The sequence below is a fragment of the Symphodus melops genome (genome assembly GCF_947650265.1).
Source record: "Symphodus melops genome assembly, chromosome: 20".
NCBI classification, from domain to species: domain Eukaryota; kingdom Metazoa; phylum Chordata; class Actinopteri; order Labriformes; family Labridae; genus Symphodus; species Symphodus melops.
Window position 1 is genome coordinate 14840950 of NC_136710.1, and position 25208 is coordinate 14866157.

Below are 25208 nucleotides of genomic sequence, written 5' to 3' on the forward strand. Positions count from 1 at the left end.
AAACACACACACACACACACACACACACACACACACACACACCCCTCCCTCAGACTGATCTGGCCTCGATCTCATTCGTCTACTAGCTCTCCCTCTCCTCCCCCTCCTTCCATCATTCCCCTCCCTACCTCTGTGTGTCAAACAGATGGGATTGGAGAGCAGAAGGAGCCAGTGTGTTCACTCTCTACCTCCATTTCTCTTCTTCATTAGTGTGATGTTAGCTTGATTGAGACAGGCTTTGACTTACAGTACACATACTGATGATTAAAAAAGCCCCAAACAAATTGAAGCAGATAACATTCGATTGGGTTTATAAAAGTTGGCAGCATGTGATGTCACACATTTTTTTAACAACATCTTTGCACCAACGGATGTGAGAAGGCAGCCATAAGGGTTTAGTATTAAAACCAGCCTTCCTGTGGCATGGTGAGAACAATGGCATAGGTTCATTATCTGGACTGGGAAACATAACCGCTTAAAGTTTTGGTCACTACTTTTATGCTTTTGGTCTTCTATTAATTTCATTTACATTGTTTTAACTGATTGAATATACGTTTCTAATTTAAATAATGTAATTATACTATGAGATGCTGCCATTCCCTTTTGGTAGAGTGGTTAAGTTAACTTTACCCCCGACATCTTAGAACCTTAGTTATTAAAGTTAATTACAACTGAGGTGTTATTTTTCTTGTTTCACATATTCATTATGACATCTATTGTGATAGAAACGTGATCAGGATTCTACAAGTCATAGCTCGTTCATTAGATGAGTTGTACAAGGCCAGGTAAGATACACCACTCTATTTGAACCTGAAAAGGTAAACAACAACAGTTACTCAAAGTTAAACCCAGAAGTGGGTCGGTTAGATCACTGATAAATGCTTCCCTGGATTTCTTTCCTTTTTAAAGTATTATTATTTTGTTGCTGACTTGCAAAATTGTTTGATGACACAAAGGAATAACAATTCAGATCAATATAATTTTGTGTGCACATTCATAATCCAAAAATAAAGAAACAGAAAAAAACATTTCCTTACAAGTAATCTTAATTGCATTTTCCAAATTATTAACTCTGGGCACAGAAAACTATGCTTGGACTTCACAAAGCGTTGAGACTGCAATAGTGGAATAAAAACAACCCACTTGTTCCACAGACAGTCACACTGATGCACGACATACAACACAAGCACACACAAAAAGGCAAGCTACTTGTCTACTCCTTTTCTTCATGAAAAATGTTACACACCCAGACTCTAACACACAGACACACAGACACACATCACAATGCCTTCTTGAGTGCTGCCACGTGCAGGAAGATGGAATTCCATAGTGCAGAGAAAGAGCACAGTTGGAAAGCTTGGAGAGAGCAAGCGAGGGGGTGGTTAGGGGGGTGACGGTATGGAAAATACAGCATGGAGCTGCTGCACTCTCTGACCAGGCTAGAGGAAATATAGGCACTCTTTCTACACTTGCTGACTCCTATAGACTACCCCCCCCCCCCCCCCCCCCCCCCCCCCCCCCCATCCTAACATAAAGCAGCAACGTTACTAGGGCCCTAAAAGTTGCATGACCAGGCTCGGAAGGTAACAGAGGAGGCTCCGACACAAACACCGAGGTCAAAACTGAGAAGATTCCATATAAGAGAATGTGCCAGCCTTGCTATTCCTATCTTTAAGCAAAACGGGGGGAAATAAATACAATGTGCTACCCATAGGTCTACATATATTTAAGCTCCTCTGTACGTCTCACTTTGTGGAGGTTCTAAGGCCCTACTTACATTGAATAAAACACTAAAAATACCTTGAGACATGTTTTTTTCTTTAATCATTTCTCTATGATTGTCACAATTAAAATGCATGTGATGTTCATGCAATTGTTGGTTTGAAACTGGCTCTGCATTAGACAATTATTCTTAAATTTCATTCATAATTTCTCTCTTGTGAAAATGTTATATTTGTCATCTAGTTACTTGACTCAAGAGTACAAATGTACATGCCACAAAAGCCATCAATCACAACAATACTGTGACGTTGTAAACCTAGCCATACATTGAGCTATACAGACTGTGACTTTGGCTTGTTGTAGCCGGAGAAAGTGGCCACATGGCTTGCTAATATTAACATCCTATAGTACAGGTTTTGCATTTGCCAGCTCAACAGGTGAGAATTTTCAGTCTGGCATTGTATACAATTATTTTTTGCATAAAGAGGGGCAGAATTTTGGAAAGTTTCTATTACTCTGTATTAAGTCTACTTAATTTCTAGGACAGTGAACTGTAAATCGCTGCAGAAATCTTGGATGTTAGTTCTTCCTCCTTGTGAGCTAAGTTATGCTAACTGCAAGCCCGCTAAACTCACATTATTCTCTGAGATGTTAAAAGTCAAACTCAAAGTCTCGCAAGATTAAAGACCCTGAACACAGTATGCAGGATCCTCATCAATAGAGTTCATAATTTTGAAAATTGTGCCATCTACCAGCTCATATTATGTTTTTATTGATTCCAGTCCTCTGCAAAACAATTTACTCTGATCTTTCATTTTAAGATGGTTACCGATTCAGATAATTTCTTTTAACACTGATAGTTTTTAGTGTGTTAGCCAATTGCATAGACACTACTCGAGAAAGTTTGGCCGTAATGGTATTCGTATTTGGACGTCAGGTTGGTGCATGCAATCATGCAACGAACATGTCTGAGTGGAGGAAAGGGCAGTCACACATACTAATTTGCACACCCCAATTTGTCACTTTCCAACACTGTATGCCAACTCCTTGTAAACAGTTACAGTCTATGGTAAACAGCAAATGCAGAAGCAGAAACAGACTCGACAAAGCAAAACCTCAGAGGAAGAAGAGTAATAAAACAGCGGAGTTCGAATACTGCCTGCTCCTTTAAATAAATTGTATTACGATAAAGATGTTTCATGTTCTTAGTGTGGTATTTCATCTGAAAAGTATCCAACATGCTAATTAATGTTCTCTGAATGCGAAAGCAGAGGGATGTATAAAATTACCAGTATAAATTTAGTTTATACAGTAATTTATAAACTGCTACTTTTTTCTTACGCTTTGAACACTCTTGCTGCCCTTACAATGATGTAGCTAATTTGTGAATTTTTTTGGGGGGGGGGCTAATGAGCTTCTGCCGCAAAAATATTTTATCCTCGTCACATGGACTCTTAATATCAGTCATTTTGCGCTTCATGCACGCACCCTCATCATGGAAAACACACTTAAAATGCATATGATGCAGCTTTCAAGTTAAAGGCGATCGACCTGGCTGTCAAAGAAGCTAATAGAGCTGCTGCACGTAAAGTTGACACTGACAGCGACAATGAAAAAGAGAGTGAGGAAGTGAGTGATGAAGAAATTCTTTGGCAGTGACTTTTTCTTGTGTTATTTATTACCGTATTTTGGTAATCTTTTTCATCAGCCATGTTACAGGCACTGTTCAATAAAGGACTTCCAGTAAGCTTCGTATTTGTGGATGTTACCGGTAGCCTACGTATTTAGTTAAAGTTTAAATTTTGTTTCTCTGTGTAACGTCTTTCTGTGTAAATAGCTCATGTTACAACGTGGACACCTGCGGCTTATAAACAAGTGTGGCCTCTATATGTACATATACATTTATTTACTGATTTGCTAGCCGGTGCGGCTTATATCCAGGTGCGCTCAATAGTCCGGAAATTACGGTACATACAGTATTTTAAGCTATGCTCACATACAGTATGCAGTAGTAGACGACCCCGTCTTCAAGTTTTTATTTAAAGTGCTAAGGCCTTGTTACAAAGTCCAGAACCCAAACTCAAGGCTGCTGTGATAGAGTGGTAGAGTCCATCATCTTTCAACTGGAGGGTCAGGGTTTTCGATCCCCAGCAGCTGCATCACATGTTGGAGTCTCTATGGGTGATGTTGTCATTCCGTTTGACTAAATGTTACTTGTAGTGTAAAGCAGCCTTGATTATTCTGAAATAGAGGAATATAAAAGCACTATGTTGACAAACCAGTTTAGTACTGGTTGAACAGGAATTGGCCAGGACCAAACATTAAAGTTAAATGATGAAACATAAAAGAGGGTCTACTTTGGGTTAAACTTTTAAGTCAACAAAAATCGCTAGTCTTCAGCGTTGAACAAAACCTCAAGCTGTTATCTCCCACAAACGTCAGACAATAATCAACATTCTGGTCAAAACTCTGTCAGAAGTAGTTTTCTTTAGTTCTAACACGTGAGATTGTCCAGCTCAGCTTAGCAATATGCATAGATATGAATACCATATGCAATCTAATCACAAATAAAGACAAACATAGTGTACATCAAGCACTTAAGAGTATGAGATAAATACACTACATGCCTTGTTATGAATGTCATCAACATCCCCATGTTCTTGCTTTGAATGCTTTTGAAAGTGACCAGCTCTGTTCACTTATCTGCTAAATAAAACATTACACAGACTTTGCACCACATACAATAAACCCTCAAGGAGAAGTGAGATTTTTACTCATTGAAACTTGAACCAGCCTGAAGCCAGTATGTCAGTCAAGGAGTGTGTCATTTGAAACACAATGAAAACCACCCTCTCACAGCTAATAATAGTTTTAATAACAGGAAATTGTCCTCTGAATGAACTTGTATGTCAATTCATATAAAGTTCCTTCAACTCAAAACTATCCCTAATGCCATGACTATAAATTTGTGGTGGTTTTAACCAGCTGACTAAATAATTACAATCCGCCTATATTTTGAGTGAACACTTGGCCTCTGCATCAGACCGATGTGAACCCTTTGGTGCTATTGTGATTGACAAGAGAAAAATTGATTTAGGCTATACATCATGTCCACATTGTTTACTCTTGCTAATGCTCATGCACAAACATCACATCATGCCTAAGCCTACCTCTTCCAAGTGTGCCAGGGCAGCACTCAAAATAGCCAAAGAAATTCTACTTGGGGAGGGGTTAAAGTAGCTTGTGCACAGTACAGATTGCATAGGGTGAGTGTGTCAAGTATTTGACAATTAAAATTAGGGAAAAAAACAAAAAAAGGAAAGTAGAACAGTAGAACAGAACACTTCTGAGTATCAGTCAGAGAGCGAACAGAAGAGAAGGAAACATCCATAGGGAGAGTGGAGGAGGTGCAGAGAAGGCCAGTTGATATGGTGGCACATTACATAATTCTCTCGCTGTATTGATTCATCGCTTTGATGATTTGGCCTCTAGCTATTATGCAATATTATTGTAATATTTGAGCTTGAGCCCAGACGGAGATAGAGAAAAAGAGACTGAGAGACTGAGTTGGCAAGGGCAGATAGATAGCAACTGATAGATAGGACAGTGTAAAAGAAAGGAAAAAGCATAGAGTGAATGAGCAGTAGCTTGGAATTTTGGAATGCAGCCAAAGTCACACAGATAAAGAGAGCGAATAGAGAGGAAATAGCAATGGATAATGAGAAGGACAGAGGGAAACAAAGAGTTTGAGAGAGCGTTTAATTGACAATATAGAAATAACTGAGATTTAGATGAGAGGAAACAAGTGCGAGTGAGGATAAAGAGATAGTGAAATATTGAGCGAAGCCGTGAGAGAAAGAATGTGTGTCAGTGCACTGCAGGTTACCCTTGTTGTTGTAATCAGTACTGTTACATAAGAGCCAGCAGCACTGGGCAGAGCAGCCAGACACACTGGATCAGCAGGACAGACTGTGTTTTCTGAACACAAAGTATGTCTTTGAACACTGCGAACAGAAATAACCTGTGTTAAGATATGCTTGATAAAAATTTCAGCAGTATTTACAGGTTGCTCTGACATTTTATCCATACGAGTTGACAACATTTGTGAAAACACTTAGTATCTTCCCACGCCATTTTGACATTGAGACTGTCAAAATACACTTCTCACAGGGATTGGTCAGTTGGTCATACTCCATTTCCTCACCAGTTTCCATATTAATGACTAAATGCAAAAAACACTGATACTTTCAAAAAGTTTACTTCAAATTCAAACATTTATCTTTAAATATAATGTAATATTTACACTTCTCACTAATTTGTCAAATCAGAGAAAAGGCCCTTAAAACTGGAAACAAGATGCACACAGTGTTTGTCCTGTTATCAATAATACCCTTTATGCCTTCCTTACTTTTTTATCCCTCCTTTCCCCTTGAGCATATCTTCAATCTTCCGACAGTTCTTTCACTCACACACGCACAAACAACAACAAACAAGCAAGAGTACTGAAAATAGTCCTTCTCCCTCCTTTGTATAAAAAAACGGAAATAGTATGAAAATGTTGATTGATTTCAGTTTCATCCACTGATTCTTAAAACTCATAGCAGCTGTGTGTTGTTTGATTTCTGATAAGGGGCTGATTAAATAAAACAGGTTTAATTTATGTTTTATTTTGTGTCCATTCCAAGTTTCTGCACTAAAATGTTTGATCCAACTGAGTCGCAAACTCTGCTCTTCTAAACGATAACCAAACCAAATACACCTGTGCCATAAGCATTGCTGACCGTCAATCTGAAACACACTGTTGTGCGTGTATATCACACACACACACACACACACACACACACACACACACACACACACACACACACACACACACACACACACACACACACACACACACACACACACACACACACACACACACACACACACACACACACACACACACACACACACACACACACACACACACACACACACACCTTTGCGGATGTACTGCAGACAGATTGGGAGAAGGAAGCAGAGAAAAAGGCAGAAAACAAGATTAATAGGCTGAAAGGAGCACAGAGGAAAAGCGAGTGAGATGAGAGAGAAAACGTAAAGAAAGAGGCTGAGCTAGAACAGGCTTTCCTTGTGCCACTGTGGATAATTTACTTAATTTCCCACTCTCTCTCTCTCTCTCTTTTAAAAGATATACTCAAGTTCAATTGGGCTTAGGAGTTGGGGGTGGGGGTATGATTAATTGCCAGTTAATGTTAAATGAAGAACAGCTGTGTTCAATTGATACTGATTTAGACACTAAATCTTCTGAAACGGCCTCCTTCTTTCTCCCTTGATCAGATATCAAAGACTCTACTTTTTCCTTGTAGATTGTATAGTGCTTTCCTAGTCTTCTGACTATTCAAAGTGCTTTATACCATAAGTTATTTCTTCCATTCACAAACTGATGTAGTGAGACAATCAGAATCACTAATCCCATTTATATGCATTCATACATCACCAACGAAACAGTGGGAGCAATTCAGGGTTATGTGTCTTGCCCAAGGACACATTGGACACGCTGGAGGCAGGAGCTGGAGAGCGAACCCTCACACTCTGATTGAGAGACAACGACTCTACCTGTGTAGTAATGAAAATTCTGTTCATGTTTTTATGATAAACGTCCTAAAAAATTATTTTGACAATATTCACTCAAGATACTGATTCAATTGAACTGCAAAAGTCTTTAAGTTTTCATGCAGCAAGTGCTATGTATGACTTAATTTAGTTTAAAAAAGGTTCAACATGGGGCGCTGGTGGCGCAGCGGCAGCGCGCGTCCCATGTAGCGAAGCTATAGTCCTCGCGCGGGCGGCCAGGATTTGCGTCCGGCCTGTGGCTCCCTTCGCGCATGTCTCTCCCCACTCTCTGTCTCAATCCACCTTCCTCTCACTATAATGAAGGCAAAAGGCCAAAAATAAATCTAAAAAAAAAAAAAAGGTCCAACATTTAAACCACACCTGAAGAAAAATCTGGTACACTATAATAGCTTACAGATCCCTATACAAAGAAGCAATCATGAAATAAGAGTATTGACTGTTTAGTGGATATTTCACCACGAAAACCCCAACAACAGCCCCTACTTCTTTGATTAACATGAACTGAGAAACTAATACAAAAACAAAATATATTTTTTTAACAATTTGTGAACCTTGCAACAAGTCTGAGACTTTTCTACTCAAAAATATACTTTTTGTCCAACAGTAATTCCTTTCTTTTCTACTGGCATGACACAATTAGTTTGTTGGTATAAATGACTTTACGCTGTGCCTTATTTCAAAGCTGTGAATTTTGAATGCAAAACCTAACCTAACCTTTTGAACACAGAAAAGTCACTGCTGTAAACTGCTGTAGATATAAAATTAAAACACAAAATCTCATCATGTCAGGCTGGAGAAGGACTAAAAATTGATGTATGATGGAAATATCACAGATTGCCAGTGAACCCACTGACATCAAGACATTTGAATTCTCCACCATGACTCCATTTACCTTCCACTCTCTGCAAGCTAAACCCCACAGGGCTTGCAGGTTTGATGCATTCTTTTTTTTCATCCTTTCATCCCTCCTTTTCTTCATCCTGTCTCATCTCTTTCTTCCCACTTTTCATCTGATTAATCATCTGCCTGGAGACTCTCCCTTCCTGTCTGTCTCTCTTTCGAAGACATCAGCATCCCTGAGTCTAAATACAGATTTAATGTGCTGTTAGTGTAAAGACCATTCCATGAGACTGTAGAAGCTGTCTGAACTGTCTATCACATTATATATAAGATTACAGGGAAGAATGTGGAGACAGGCAGCAACAAAAGGTGCAAAGCATTGCATTTGTCTGGTGGAGTGAAAGTGTGTGTGTTTGTGTTACTGCTGGTGTGTACAGTATGTACTTTATGTGTCTGTCCTGTTTTCAGTTTTGGCTTTCATCACAAACTGATACCTTCACCCATCTGTTCACAAAGGAGAGCGGGAGGGAAGAGAAGAGAGCTGGGAGCATGTAGAGTTGGCAATCACTCTTTGCCCCTGCTCTTCCTCCTCTTAAGATGGTCTCTTTCTTTGTCCTCTTTCCCCCTGCCTGTCTCCCTTTCTCTCCTCCTCCGCCTTCTCTACCTCCTCTCCTTTAATCCCTCCTCCTCTCTCTCCTACTAGTCTCCACTCTTCTTATTTTCAGATCCAAGCAGAATGGAACACACTTTTCTCTAAGGACCCAGCAGGTGTGTGGTGTGTCTAATTGTGCAAGAGTGTTTGTGAGTCTGCAAAATGTGCTTCAAAGTCTATGAAGTGAGATTATACCATTATTTGTTGCTTTTGTAGGTGTGTTAGCGCGAGTGTGTTGGAAATATCGCGTTTCCTCAGGGGAGTTCATGCCCATTTCCACTGTCTGCTGTGGCCAACCAACTCAGAAGTGCATCGATAATCTATTATGGTAGAAATACACACAAATGCTTGTTCCACTCACCTGCCAAAGGTGAGCACAGTCTCTGTTTACTAACAACAGGGTGGGCCAGATATTGCCTGCACCTGAAATCCATAAAGTCACAAAACATTATTTGGAGCTTTAAAATATAGATTGTAGAGAATAATGCCAGGCTTTATTTAAAAGTCCCTACAAACTTCAATAATAGAGGCAACATGTCTTATCCATTATAATCAATCCATCAACATTGGAACAAATATGAATCCCTAATCTGAAATTACTTCAAATCAAGAATTTAAATAGGTAACTAGAACATTTGGAATGGTAAAGGTTTTTATTTTTCTATAAATGAGTGACCGCTGTGAAACAATATTACACATGATAACAGAAACAAACCAAGAAAATATGAATTAAAATCAGAGACAATATTTCAAAAAATACAGTTTGATTTCAGTGTCTGATGTAATTTTCTATGTACATGTGAAAATGCTGCAGAAACACAAACAAACGCACAAACACAAAATCCAATGTACTGCCCAAACACAAAGTGCATAGTAATAACAACAACAACCACAAGACAATCTCCCACTGTCACTCTGTCAACAGAAACTGTGACAGACACGCACAAACAGCATACGACCAATCAAAACATGTAAACAAGATAGAAGCATGATGTAAGACAGTGAAATATCAGACATCATTGTAATTAAAAGCTTGAGCTTGTTTATCAACCAGTTAAGTAGGACAGGAGGAACTAAGCCCTAAACGTTTGTTTACAAGAACACAGTCGTACACAGGATAAGCTTTTTTTTCATAGCACCCAGTAATATAAAATTGAACACTATACAAAGGGGTCAACTTGATTTCATAGGGATCTTGGAAATGTTACATTACTAGGTAGCTACAGCATTAAATATAAAAACAGTAAATAACAGATGGAAAGGGCAAATACGAGTTAAATTAGAGTATAGAGCACTGAGGGGTATTCCATGAAGCAGGATTAAAGAGAAACCAGGCTTATTTTGATATGTCTAGCTCTGTTGACATGCGACTGCGTTCCATCACTGTGGCTTATATGAATCCCTGCTGAGCTACGGAGCAAACTGTCAATCTTAGTTTATCCATTTGTCAAGGAATGTCCGACAGGTAGAAACAGACTCCCATAAGACCGCTCCGTGAGGTGAGTTTCAATGTTCAGGTCACATGTCATAAATATAAAAAACCCCATAAAACTCATGCCACACAATTTCTTAAAAATCAATAAACTATGAGTAAAACACTTAAATATACAAAACAACATACTTTAAATTCAACTACATGTGAGAAAACAAAAAAGGGCAAAAGAATTTGACAAACAAACAATAGCCTGAACACAATTATTATTCGTGTTCCACAAAGACCCCCCTCACCTGTCTCTGATTGGCTGATACAACACTAGTCAATTAAGTTCAAGACTATTAAGGCAGTATAGTGAGACCAACTGCTGCACAGCGAGAGAGAGAGAGAGAGAGAGAGAGGGAGAGAGAGAGAGAGAGAGAGAGAGAGGGAGAGAGAGAGAGAGAGAGAGAGAGAGAGAATTTATTAAATAGACAGAGAATGAAAGAAGAATAAAACAGAGACTTTAAAACAGTATTCCTGCTAGTAATCATGCTAGTCGTGGTGGTGACAGCATCTGCAGAGACCCTGTCCTCTGCCTGTATTTTGATGTTCTTTTTGTTTTGAAAGACAGGAAGTTTCTGGGCGGTGAGCTAGTTTGTTTCCTCCAGCAAATGAGGAGAAATGAGGAGGAAATTCAGTGATTAAATGCAAACAAACCAGTGAACATGACGGATGTGGACGAGTATGTAGCTCGCAGTTTAGTTACAAGCAGTAAATGTACGCAGTACTTCCTGCAGTGAGTGTGAACTAGGGGTGATGAGTTGTTTCAGGTTGGCCTGCAACACTATTTGAAACAGCTCTGATATTGATTCTATACCCTTGGTTGCCAACCGACCCAAGTTCAGCCTTTGAAAAAAAAAAAAAAACCTCTTACTTTCCCCTCTCTGTGACTCATTTCATCGTCTTTTCATTCATCAACTCATTTGGGCTTTTAGACCACAGGTGTGTTTACAAAGCGAGGCAATGCAAGCCTGTTTTGTTTATGGAATACCCCCTGGTGTTGATTAAGCATTGGTTTCATCAATAGCTCATCTGATAACCTTCTTAATTAAAAAAACTGCCAGGATACAGAACTACAGTGCAACTTAAAAATAGAGTTATCACATAAATTCCTCATCAATTCTGACCAACCATCCAAAACCGTAGCGTCATTTTAATAAAAATTTAAATTAAATGGCATAAAATATCCTGAACATTCTTAAATCTTGGTTGTTACTAATTTGCAAAATGGTCTTGAAGTCAAACATTCAGCTGAAAAGCCTGAATGCAATCATTTCAAGAATATGCCTTAATATTCCATCATCTACCATTTTCTTTTTTGGATAATCCCTGGATCTTTGCCGTGTGGAATTCCTCCACAGACCATCCATTTGTGTTAAACCTTAAGGGTCATGAAGAGGGAGTAGAGGAGGACAATGCAGATGTGTGTAAGTGTGTGGGTGTGTGTGGGTGGGGGGGGGGGGGGTCCTCAAATATTTTGAATGTCTAGGAATCTTCATGGGCTCGCAGCTTCCCTTTGGATGTGTTTTGTGCTTGTACAGGAATGCAATCACTCTATTCCTCTGATATAACCCCCCTTTTTCTTAACCCTGTCTCCCAGCTTTCCTTTTCCTACTTTAGAGAACAGGAGCATAAAGGTACCACAGACAACAGGGCTAACTCACAACAGCTCCTGTGATCAGCCTGACAACAGCCTTAGGGCCCACACATGGGCACACATACATTCACACAGGCACAACAGACAGACATTTAAAAAAAGGGACCAAAGAGTGGCCTGGGGCATGAGCCCCCAGGCATTCCAACTTGGTGACACAGCAGCAGCATTTTCCACCCATGCGACTGGTCGTAAGCACAACCACCACCTGGATGCTGCTTCTCTCCTGTTTGCTAAATGATTTTGTTTGGAAGAAAACAATAACTAGCCCCTTGCTCTCTAATTTACAAGGGAGTTGAATGTACAGTGGGAGCAGCTTGCATTACATGACAGGGTGGTGAGATTCATAACGAGGTGGGGTGGTTTGAGTGGGGCTGGGTTGAGGGTGGGGGAAATGAGTTTAGTACTTTTTTGAAAATTACATGTCATGTTATGCTTTTTGTTTCATGGTGTGCAGTAAAACACAGTTTCTGGACTTGAACTACACTTACTATACTATGTTATACTGAAGGGAGGTACAACCGGTTGTGTGGGACCAAACTTAATGCGCTTCAAATCTACAGTCCATTACATCGAGGGTGGATTATCTCACTTCACTATCGAATTGTTTTAGTTATTCTTGTGGGAGACACCAAAGATGCAATATCAAGAAAGAGCAAGCAAAATGGTATTAAATGTATTAGAAGGAAATACTGATTCCTACAAAACTGAATAATTAATGCATTGTATGCCTACATCAATTGCCAGCTGGTTGTCTACTGTCCCCCAGAAGAAATTGTAACTATTGCAACGTGCAAATGAAGCTTTTTGGAGCATTTCGGGACTCATTTCTGACTGATTGTAACTAAGACTAAATATCATGACGATTGGGAAACTTTCTGCTGTGGACCAAACCACTGTCAAGAAAGGGGGGGGGGGGGGGGGGGGGGGACGACGACGACTAAATCTTTAAAAACATTACATAAAAAACAAATTGCTTTGCCTTTATTTAGCACTCCTGCCTGTGAGATTCAGCCCATGCATCTCACACATACAGATACATTTAATCTCAGATAATGAACTATGTGAACAAAGAAAACACAAGAAGAAAATCAGTCTACTTGAAGCAGCTGATAGAAATACCCAACAAACACACCTTGGATTGTGAGTACATATCATTGAAGCTAGGAGCCTTTCATGTAGACAAAAATACATGCAAACAACTTCACAACCCATTCTTCTCAAAATCATTAACTCGGAGCCATGTCACCTAACGAAACCAGTAGTATACTTCAATAGCCGACAGAAAGATCCAGAAAATGTGCCAAAAGAATGAAATCCATCCAGGACAGACTTACTGTATGTCAGTGAGCAAAGCCTGAAAAAAAAAAGAAAAGAAAATGACAGAGACGAAAACATAGGGGAAGATGGAGAACATATGGTGTATGAGGACCTAGTTTCCTTCACTCATCTTTTTTGTTACCCCTCATCTGACACACCTGGGATTATTTCTCCTTGTGGAATCAACACCAACAACTAAAACTCTACTTTTTTTTTAATTAGTTCTCTTTTCACTCTTCCTCCTCCCTCTCCTATATGTTCTCATCTCCCAGTCAGCTTGCCTCTCTTTGTCTCTCCGTCTATCTGCTCCCTCTTGTTGTCGCGATGTCTTGCTGGATTGGATGTTTTTCTCTTTGATCTTGCTCAAAAAAAAAACATCTGCTCCTCAATCACTCCTTCAGAATTCATAGATCAATTAGATTTAGTATAAAATGTAAATATTCAAGTTAACACTCAGTTGAGACAAGGAAAGAGCCTATTTACTGCAGACAAAATAAATCTATCAATTTTGTCATTTATTATGGCATGTTATTAGATCATACAGATATATGGAAGGTGATGCTGTTGAGCAACTTATACTTTTAATTGTACTAATTAAATAACAGGCTACATAAAACTTGTTTTAAAGAGATGACCAAATGACGCATAAAAACTAAATCAGCTGAAGAGGAAAATCACACATTTGGGTTCAAAATGTGCATGCTTACATTTCTTTCTTTCAGCAATCATTTGTAAACTTCAACTCTCTCTTTCTGCTTTGTTGCAATATAGAGGTCTGATGGTCTGACATTGACTTTGTATTGGTGTACTCAAGGCCAAATTATCAAATTGATTTTCAATAAGCAAAACAACTTTTTGGATGGAGGGGGATGCAGGGACAAATACTGACAAATGTGCTAAGGAGGTCAAGTTAATCTTATAAAAGATAAATGAATTTGTTTCTTTCCTATAACAGACATACCTTTTCCTTTTATCAAACAGACTAAATAGCCTCATGTTTTATTTACACTCTCTCTACATGGTCGCACGTCTGCATCCCCACCAAGGCTGTAAACCTCAGGGAAACACTCAATGTTTATCATGCTGTGACATAATGCAAGATTTGAAAAAATCTTCTAAAGATGCTCTATCGTAAGTTCAGTCAGGAAGACTATGTAAATGCCTTCTCTTATTCATCCCTTTTAGCATGCTCACTCCCTTTTCCATTCTCAAGATGTCATTTTCTGGGGCTGTCAATGGATAATCAGCTGTCTCTTCAGTGGTACTTATCTACACAATTGCATGGCTTTCCTCCCTAATTTTCAGCCTATTGTTGTTCTTCTGGCCTTTTAAATATTTTTCATTCTCTGCCTTAGTTCTTACATGCTGACATTTTGTGTGCCCTTCAACCTCCCCATCATTGCCCGTCTTTAAAGAATCATGATCGATCAATTCTTAACCCTTCCGATCTCATAAAGTCATCAGCTTCACCACAAGCAGCATCTGGACTTCTTGGGGAGGGGATTTATTCTGTCGACACTCATAGAGTCCAAGTGTACTTCTGTCAGGTAAAATTTCCATGTTATCCATTGTAATAAACAGTTTTCTAGATTCACTTGTCTCTCCTTATTGAACTATGGGTTACAAAATTGAATGCAAGGAGAGAAAAAAATTCCATCAGGACAGTTGCACAATGTGCAAAATGACATATCGAGTATTTACTGCATATGATCAAGCCAAGTATCCACATATCGAGAAAACTTGCAGCTTTCCAACATCAACTAGTTTAGCTGGCATAGCTGCCTACACGGGTGAAGTTAAAAATGACTAAACAGTGAAAGGCAAAAAAACACAAACCACCAGCCTCACAATCGACGCCGTTAGATTTAACTGCTAGATGTGGCTCAAATAGCTTGAAAAGACTGATGTCGCCCGAGAATTGGCAGAATCATTTAGCGTGTTTCATGACAAGAAGGGCAACAGATGGCAAGAAAAAAATGAACACTGTCTCCATTAAATAGCAAAGAATATGATCCCAATTCAAGTAGTCAAGAGAAATACTTACAAACTACTTTTACTACATTGGACCCAAGATACACCCTGTCTTGCCTAGTTTAAAATGAGGGAGAAGCAGAGAGAACTCCCATGATTCCCCACTAGCCGCGACATCATCTTTTTGTTATTGTTTTGATTGAGAGCCCCTGGATTTTACATACTGTGCATTTAACAAGATTGATGAAGCTCAGATCAGGGATATTAGGGACTTAGAGACTTACAAAAGGCAGCATTCTGGGTCATAGTGTCACAGTGAACCAACATTATTCCACCGGGCAAATATGGCTCAGTAAACAGAGCTGGAGATAGCTGTGTGTGTGTGTGTGTGTGTGTGTGTGTGTGTGTGTGTGTGTGTGTGTGTGTGTGTGTGTGTGCGCACACACTGTCATTCTGTCTTGCTAGTAGCAGACAGGCTTGTAAGGGAGGCGTCACACCTTTATTTATTCATCAACCTGCTGGGAACTGTCAATGAGAGACAAGGTCAATACATAGTCGCAAACACACAGGCACATACACAATCTTTCAGTCTTCCTATAGAACAGCCATGTATACAGTACATACTTTTCTAGGATACCTCTGCCAAGAAATACTGTAATGAGTTGTGTTAAACGGTATTGGAGTACACACACATACTAGGTTCACAGACTTCTAAGCTGAATTGGCTGTGAATCTGAGCCCACAAAGCACACAGACTCTTTTAAATGTTGCCGAATCTGCAACACACACCCTATTAGCTGCTCCAGATCAGCCGAGTCAGCATGCCTAGATAAAAAAGACTTGTGGTTTAGACAAAACAAGTCCTGTATCTTGGAGAACCATATCTCACATTAGAAAAAAAATTAAAATGCACATGATCACGCACACTATTCTGACATACACCCTGGTACACACACAAAATGTAAAAAGACACTAAACACACACACAAGCCAGTTTGGGCGACACAACCATTGTGCATGTGCTACTTCGCATCTGGCTCCTCTTAGACTGAGACACAAAAGAAGTAGTATGTGTGGTGAATGTGGAATTGTGTGTGTGTTTGTCATTTGGTCAGTGCTTTGATAGCTGGCTGATGGGGAGGAGGGCTCACCATGAGTCCAGACAGGAGAAACAGCAAGTGAGAGGGGCCAGCTGCTGTCACAAACACAAGCGTAAACCGCATGCAGCTGTTCAGCGTCTGCCTGAAAGGTACATGACACCAACACGCACACACACGTCTCACACACACACACACACACACACACACACACATAGTAGCAACAGAGGCAGCCATACAGCATCCTTATTACTTGGGCAGACAACAAGTGTGTGACACTTTTGCAAAACCATGTGCATCTTGTTGAATATCCTTTATAGTTCCGTTTGACTGTGCTAGATATAGTGACCTGTGAGTCATCTAGCTGATTTTGGGGTCTGATTCTTGGATAAAAATAGCAGTGTGTGTCAAACATAGTTACGATTAATGATGAAACAATTGGCTGAACCAGCTGCTCACACTCCCATTGTTCATGATGCATACAGCTCCATTAAGTTGTTGCACAAACATGGTCACTTTGCTGTTCCCTCTCTTGTCTCCGTTATGCGTGCGTGTGTAAAGAGGCGTCAGTACGTCTAATCTTACTTACCCGCACTCTATCTGTTGAACATTCCTGTGTGAGACTCCCTGGGTCACAAAGACATGGAGGAGGGGGTTGATGAGGAGGAAGACGCAGAGTTAAAGGGAGGGGGGCTGAACTGAGCGTTTGATGTTGAAGTTTGGAGCAAGCCAAAGAAAAACTTCAAACACTAAAAAGAATGAAAAAGATGACCTTCCTTATACACACCTCTTCCTCCACTGGAACACATGCACACATACACCCAAACGTGGTAACTCTCAGAACACAATGGGTCAGCATGCCCTACAGTAAGAGATACAAAACAAGTCAGCCAGAAAGGCCCCTTACTGCTTAGTGTGTGAATGGGTAGTACGTCATAGTCAGAAGACTAGAAAAGCGCTATACAAGCTCAAGTCCATTTACTGGTTTTCCAGCACTGCATGACCATCATCTTAATGGGAGACATCACCCATTTGCATTAAGCTTTGTATTAGAGATGCACTGAAACCACTTTTTTGCAAACCGAAAGTACAAATACTTGCATTTGAGTACTCACCGATACCAAGTACCGTCACAAGTACTTAATGCCACTGAAATGGAGGCGTAACTTTTTTTTAAGATGACAAAAGAAAAATAGGCACACAGACAAACAGACACTCTGTAGGCACACAGAAATAAACAGAGGTACTTTAACTCGGATCAAACACAGAAGCAAACACGGTGTCTGTGACGTGATGACTGCTGGGAACCTCATACTTTGGCTCCAAAACACTTAGAAGATGAAAAAATCCTGTATTATTGACAACTGACAACGGCTGGTGATCGAGAGCAATGAACTGGGTCAGAGCTTCTGTTATTATTACTGCATACGGGTTGTCTCTTGACATTTTCTTGCTTCTCTAGCATTAGCTTTGTAGTTGGCTGCAGCTGTCTCACACTGCTAGCTCTAACAAACTGTGAGCTGAAATATCTCCACACCGCTGACATCTCGCTTCTCTCCGTCTACCCGCTCACTTTAACAGGGGCATGCACCCGCGATAAAGTAGTATCTGTAGTTTTACAACCACGAGTAATTAAAGACTGCATCGGACCGAAGCAGAATACTGGTATCGATATTGGGGCATCCGTACTTTGCAACTGCATTCTGCCCTCATTTTCCCCAGAGACAGGAAAGTTCTGTATTTCTTGCCTGACAAAATTCCAGAGTTACAGAAATGACTTGTCATGAGAAAATGGAGTAAAATACATTTCTGAATTCATATTGGCTTTATGCTTCTGTACTCAAGTCAATAAAAAGTACTTTGAAATATGTGAATGTGAACATGTACATAAGTTCATGTCTTTATAATATTAGGTCGTGAAATATATGAAAATGAAATAACGTATTTTGAAAATCTTAAAATAAACAAATACATATATATATATATATATAAAATAAACAAATAAACAAATATATATATATATATATATATATATATATATATATAAAATAAACAAATATATATATATATATGTGATATATATATGAATGTTGCCAGATGGATACGTTTCCAAAGTTAAAATCAAAATTAAAATTTTACATTTCACCAGGCAGAGAAAAGAAAACATGGATGAAAAAAGAAATAAGGATTGATTGCAAAACAAAACAGAACATATAGGACAGGTTGATAAAAAAATGCAGAGTGAGAAAAATAAAAAAAAGAGTCAACAAAGAAGTGTGAAAATGATACCATTAAATATAGAGGGAGAGTGCAAATTAAACACAAAACTAAAGTTATTGATCGAATACTTGAAGAAAGTCTTGTGTTAGGAACTCGTCTCCTTATAAGTTTGGGAGTTATTAGTGGCAGCACTGTGGGTGGTTGTGGACACACACGCACACACACACCTCAGTGACTGATGTATGCTAGCAGCCTGAGCCTCGTGGCTAGTGCTAGCCTTTGTTGGTTAGGAAGCTGGTTTGATGCTGAGCCCACACACAGTGACAGGATGACAGACTCACTGCAACATACACACACCACAGAAAGAGTGAAGGAGGTGTATGAGTGGGTGTGGGAAGGGGATGTGTTGAGTTGGGCTATATGCGTTTACATGGGAGACTGCAATAGTACATGTGTGTGTGGGGGCTTGGAGAGAGAGTGAATGGGGGTGGGTGTAAAGTTTGCTGTAAGTCTTGTAAGTGAGTATGCATGATGTCAAATATATATATATATATATATATATATATATATATATATATATATATATAAAACTAAAGGGAAAGAGAGAATAGCAACATGATGGTAGATGGGGTGGAGTGATTAAGCATAAAAAGAGAGACACAATGATCCCTAATGAATGAGAAGGAAAAGAAAGAGAGTCTGGAGAGAAGAGGGTAATGATGGAGAGATAAACACAGAGTGTGAAGTGTCTGGCTGTGTCCCAGCTTTGTCTTTGGTCTCAGGGGAGGGAGGCTGGCAGAGGCAGGCAGGCTGGCTGCTCTGGCACAGGGCCAGAACACACACTGTGCCACGCTGCCCAGGAAAAGCCCCGGCCTTAGAGTGATAGGGAGTTGGAATAAGCCAAAGTTCGGCTTGCTCTTCAAAATACTTTAGCAGGAGCCCATGGGTCCACTGTGCCTCCAGCTCAAATACTTGAAACATCTGGTTCACTAATTCTAGTTACACCAAAATAGACAGAATTCACACCAACATTGGGGCCTACGGAAATTAAAACAGCCACCTGCCAAATGCATAAACAAAACAGAGCTCCACTCATCAAAACATTGCCTCAAGATACCACTAGGTGTCAAAATATCCCGAGAAAGAGTGGCTGACTGACACTCTAATGTGAACTGTATTTAAAACCAATATTCCAAAACCAAAGATATTCCATTCATGACAACAAAGATTTTCATGTGCCAAGAAAAAACGAGAAAATTGTATTCAGGCTCTCAATCTTGTTGAATAAATAACTTCAATGAAAGGGATTTATTGATTGCTTGCACATGGATGGCATTAAAACAGTTTAGAAGAAAATGCACTGCAACTAACTTTCTGATAGCTCTGTCTTTCCACTATGAATGCTGCTTTAAAATACAGTATTTGTCTTTCAACAATTAACATTTGTTAATTTTTAGGGTGAGTACCAATAGTTTTAACATGTATTTCCATCTGTTGAGAATGCATGAAGGTTGAATGCCAAGATTCTCTACCCATGAGTATTCATCATCTTCTTTCAACTCCAATCAACCAAAAAACTTTACAGAAATGATCAAGACATGCTTGGCCAACTTTGAGAAATGAGTCCAAGTTTCATAAGCTTCAAATTATACAGCAAGAAAAAAAAAGGAAAAGGCAGAAGTTTCTCAGCCAGAAAATATTCCTCCTTCAATCAGTTTGGCAGCTGCAGCAGAGGCTCTGAAAAGTTGGGATTTCAGATAAAAAAAGAACTTGACGACAAAGCAACGGTAGCTTGCGGTCCAGAGCTGCTCACGGATGAACAATATTTCACAAACCCTTATTTACTTAAACCCTTCCTAAAGCCATCTCTCTCCTTATATATATATACCGTAAATTCCGTACTATTGAGCGCACCTGGATATAAGCCGCACCGGCTAAAAATAAGTAAATAAATGTATTTGTACATATATAAGCCGCACTTGATTATAAGCCGCAGGTGTCCACGCTATAACAAGAGCTATTTACACAGACGTAGGCTACCGGTAACATCCGCAAATACTGTAGCGTTCGTACGGACGTTAAAGGACGACGAGAGCGTTCAAATAGTAACTTTTAGAGCAACACATAACTTTCCGTAACAATCCAACTCTCTCACCCAGCGTTCTCTCATACAGCCACTCAACACGTTCTCGCTGGTGCATTCACTGACTCTCCACATAATCGGAATTATGAACACATTATCAACTACTGACTTTACAACATGAACCGTTACAATACGAAGCCTAGCCGACGGTGTCTGTAACACGGCTGATGAAAAAGATGACCGTAATATATTTCACAAGAAAAAGTCCATCCATTCACTGCCTCAGAATGACTTCATTACTCACTTCCTCAGTCTCTGTTGTCGCTGTCAGTGTCATCTTAACGTGCAGCAGCTCTGTTAGCTTCTTTGACAGCCAGGTCGATCGCCTTTAACTTGAAAGCTGCATCATATGTATTTCTCCGTGTGTTTTCCATGATGAGGGTGTGTGCATGAAGCGCAAAATGACTGATATTAAGATCCGACGTGACGAAGTCAAATGTTTTTGCGGCAGAAGCTCATTGTCCCCCATAAAAAATCCATGCATTAGCCGCACCGGAGTAGAAGCCGCAGTGCTCGAAGTGTGAGAAAAAAGTAGCGGCTTATAGTCCGGAATTTACGGTATATATATATATATATATATATATATATATATATATATATATATATATATATATATATATATATATATATAACGTATATATATATATAGACTGATATGTACAAGTAGTATGTATATATGAGAGATATATACATACTACTTGTACATATCAGTCTTTAATTACCCATTTATATTTTTAGCTAATTGTTATTATTCAATGTTTACATTGTACAGAGAGCACAGTACCAAAGTTAAATCCCTGGTGTTTAACATTAACAATAAAGCTGATTCTACACAATGCTGTCTGTTCTTTTTTTTCCTGTTTCTAATTATTAAGTCAGTCTAATGGATTGATTGCTTTTCAGACAAAAACTGAGGAACAAATGTTTCATACATTCATATGAAGATACAGCTTTAGTTGGTTTAAAAACATAAAACACAATCCTCAACTGCAATAATAGGACATAACAAAACTGAGATCATAATTTCATAAACTTAAAACATGTTGTATTTTCTTCGATTTGCTTTGTTAGTATCTATTCCTAATTATGAATCCCTCCATTTCATTTTGTTATCCACATCCCATCTCTCCTACAGCTCATTTATCTTTGTTGAGTAGATTTACTGTACATGAATGTGTGTGTTGGAGCATAGATCAGCCCGAAGGGCACATTGCTGACAAAACTCCATTTTCCAGCTGCCTGGACAAGCCAATCAGCCACATACCTTGGAGCCTCTGTTTTCCGGAGGATGGGAGAGGACAATCACCACAGCGACATTACATAGGGATTACATCATTTATTTCCAATGGGATTGTTCATTTGTTAGATGGTCACAAATACTTTGGCAGATGTTGTCTGTAACTGTACGTCTTTTCACTCATATCCAGTGCCTTCAAAAATGACCTCTGTGTTGAATGTACAATCACTAAAGCTCAAGTTACTACCAACCCTTCCTTTCTCTGTCTCTCTGTTGAGATATAGTGTTTCCACTGGCTCCAGACAGTGAGGCGAATACTCCTCTTCCCTCACCTCCGTCTCACCTGACGACAGGCAGGAAGGGAGAGTTAGATGAAATAAAAGGATGATCTAGCACAGACAGGAAGTGAAAAAAAGGAGGAGGAGGATGAAGAAATTGAATGGGAGGGAGGGCTGGAGGAATAGTAGACGCACAGAAAGGCAGAGATTCATATACTGGGAGAGAGAAAGAGAGATGAGAATGAGAGATTGTCTTGTCCACCTGCAAGATTACAATGGAGAGAATGGACAGAAGACACACAGACACAGACACAGACACACAGACACACACACAGACACACACACACACAACCAAGGGACATTAGATCTGAGTGGTCAATAGATGGAAACCTAAGATGGTGGAAGATGAGGGGCCCATACACTCCCTCCTGGCTTACCCCTCTCCCCTTCAATCGAACTATGCCATGGGCCCCATTAGGGTCGTGCACACACAAACATAGACCAAGCCCTTCCCCCAAACGAGCCCCCTATTGATGAGGTCACTGACCGAGGGGTCAAATCCTGGGGACAGAACTAGAAGTGGATGGATTGAAAAACATATTGGGAGGGACAAAAGGAGAGATAAAAACAGCAATAGCTGGTTCTATTTAACTACAATGGGCATTAGAAATGCATTTTTCATTGACGTAGAATTTAAAGAAAATTAAGCAACAAAATGGTCTTGTCTGGTCATATTGTGATAAAGGAATTTGCAGCATGGAGACCCAAATAGCATTTCTTTGACTTTAGAAATCATTATGTAAAATACAGGTTTAATCCTGTAATTCATCTTGAAGTGCAAATTCTACACAGCACAGTGAGCCACTCAAGAAGTTCTGCTCCCAAAGTTTATCCTGTGAGGTTCAGCCATTAGTGTAGCTCACTTAAAAAGATCATAGCCCCTTTTACGAAGCCTGTTAAAACGAGATGATTATGCCTCTGATACACCTCAGCGTCTGTGTAAAAGGGAGGAAGCAAAGTTGTTCTGCCTAGTTATGCCTTCAACTGAGAAAGTAAAAAAGGTGTAACCAAGGTGAAATAAGGTATTTGTACATTTAGGAGCTAGAAGTCTCTTGTGTGTATTGCAAAGAGTGCTCAATTTTGCAAGAGTTTCACACACAGACAATACCTGGGCGGAGTCACTTACCTTAAGGTATATTGGGGGGGGGAAAAAAGCTTTGAAAGATACCTGGCCACCCAGGTATATTTCCAAGCTTTTTTCATTTATTCATAAAGTTGTTGAACGTTCGGGCGTGCAAGGGTTTGGGAGAGATAGAGCTCTTGAGAGAGTGCAGGTGCCACTTAACCTCAGAAAGAGAGCACAGAAGGTCTGTGCAACATAACAAAACTACTGTTTAAAAAGTCCCTCTTTTTAAACAGGAGATAAGGTCCACGTCCGTAAATGCTACAGCGACAGAAACAAGTCTGTTCTGGGTGTGGCCTGTATTATTGTGTAAGCATACTTTGGTTAACTCGTGGCTTCATAATTCACATAAATTGACACAGAATGACCGTGAGCTGAAGACACACGTGACATCCAAATTAGCATTAAGTAGGTTGTGTTATTCTTCTTTTCTCTAGTACTTGACTGAAACAGCTTTATATACCCAGGGCCGTCCCACCCATGTAAACACGACGTAATCACAACTCGACAACAGTACATCTGGCTAGACTCGCCTGTCTACTCACTCATTGTATACAGTCGTGACTCACAGAGACATATGGGGGATACAATTTATTTCTGCTGTACTTGTGTGTAAAATGTCACACATTCTGCCTTAAAAGGATTATTTTACCAACATCTTATGAGTGCAACCTTATAGTGACCAGCTTGAGATAGAATCTCAAACACACTTTCCATTTTCAAGAGAAGCCATGTCACTGTTTTTGTCCATATTGCACATCCTGTGCATTTCCAATGCTGCAACACAATTTGAATCAGATAATGGATAGGGATGTAAAGATTAATCATGAGGCAGTTAAAAATGGATTCAAAGGTATCAAGGTTCACATCGATACTTAAAAAAAAATTGCTATGATAGGGTCTGAAATCAACAGCAGCCAAGCAACAAATGCAGGTAGATTTTTTGTTTGGTGTGTACATTTCAGAGGGCTAGCCGCCACAGACCGAGTAAATTTTTAACCATTAAGTAATAATAACCATGCTATGAGTATTAAGTGCGTTTTATGTAGCTGCAGCTACCTGCTATTCTCTCTGCTCTCATGGTTGTGAGCATCGCGGATCACGCTGAGAGTCCGAGATACACCAACATACATTTCAGTGCACACACATACACACACACGCATACCAGCACACAGTTGATCCGTGATCCATACAACCAAGTCGAGAACACATGGGCCAGTCAAAAGGTCGGTTCCACTTTTCTCCGTTTACTCGCACTGTGTCTGCAGCTAACATAACAATAGCAACGTCATCTCACAGTCGCTGTAGTCAAAGTCTGTGAACGTCTCCACTCAGACTCTGTGGGGTTCAGAGCAGAACAGGGGGTTCTGGGAACTACCCATTTAAAAAATAAAGGCAAGAAAACATCAACATGTTATTTAAATTTTTCAATTTCCTGATCTGAATCAGTTAAATGTAATGTAACAGATGTGTATGTGACACAAAAAGATCATTTGTCATTTCAGCTGCTGAAAAATATTGGACCCTGCAGCAATACGGTGAGCATCAGCAGCAGTAGAGTTGAGGCTTGGCTGTAACAATCAGGCGTTACTATGGCAGCTGTGGAGACCAAACTATACTAAGAAGCCGGTTTGTAGCTTGTTTGAAGTGTTTTTATGAAAAATTAAAGGAATCTTTTTCAGTCATAATTTTCCTTCAGTCTCTTTATATATTATAAAAATAAATAAATAAATAAATAAAAAAAAAACCTTGTTAAAGAATCTTAAAGTGAACCCAGT

General features: G+C 39.6%; 1 protein-coding gene across 6 annotated transcripts in view; it reads right to left on the reverse strand.

Moving 5' to 3' along the window:
- kdm6ba (lysine (K)-specific demethylase 6B, a) overlaps positions 1 to 25208 on the reverse strand; it is a 93399-nt gene that overhangs the window by 47046 nt on the left and 21145 nt on the right. For 3 of the 6 annotated variants that reach the window (XM_079371389.1, XM_079371385.1, XM_079371387.1), the window contains exon 4: positions 9213 to 9274. The exons of 1 other annotated variant lie outside the window; for it this stretch is intronic. The gene's annotated coding sequence lies outside the window, so the exon portion shown is untranslated. Of the gene's footprint in view, positions 1 to 5608; positions 5627 to 9212; positions 9275 to 16423; positions 16522 to 25208 lie in introns of those variants that run through there. 2 more of the 6 variants (XM_079371390.1, XM_079371386.1) reach the window with 2 other exon arrangements.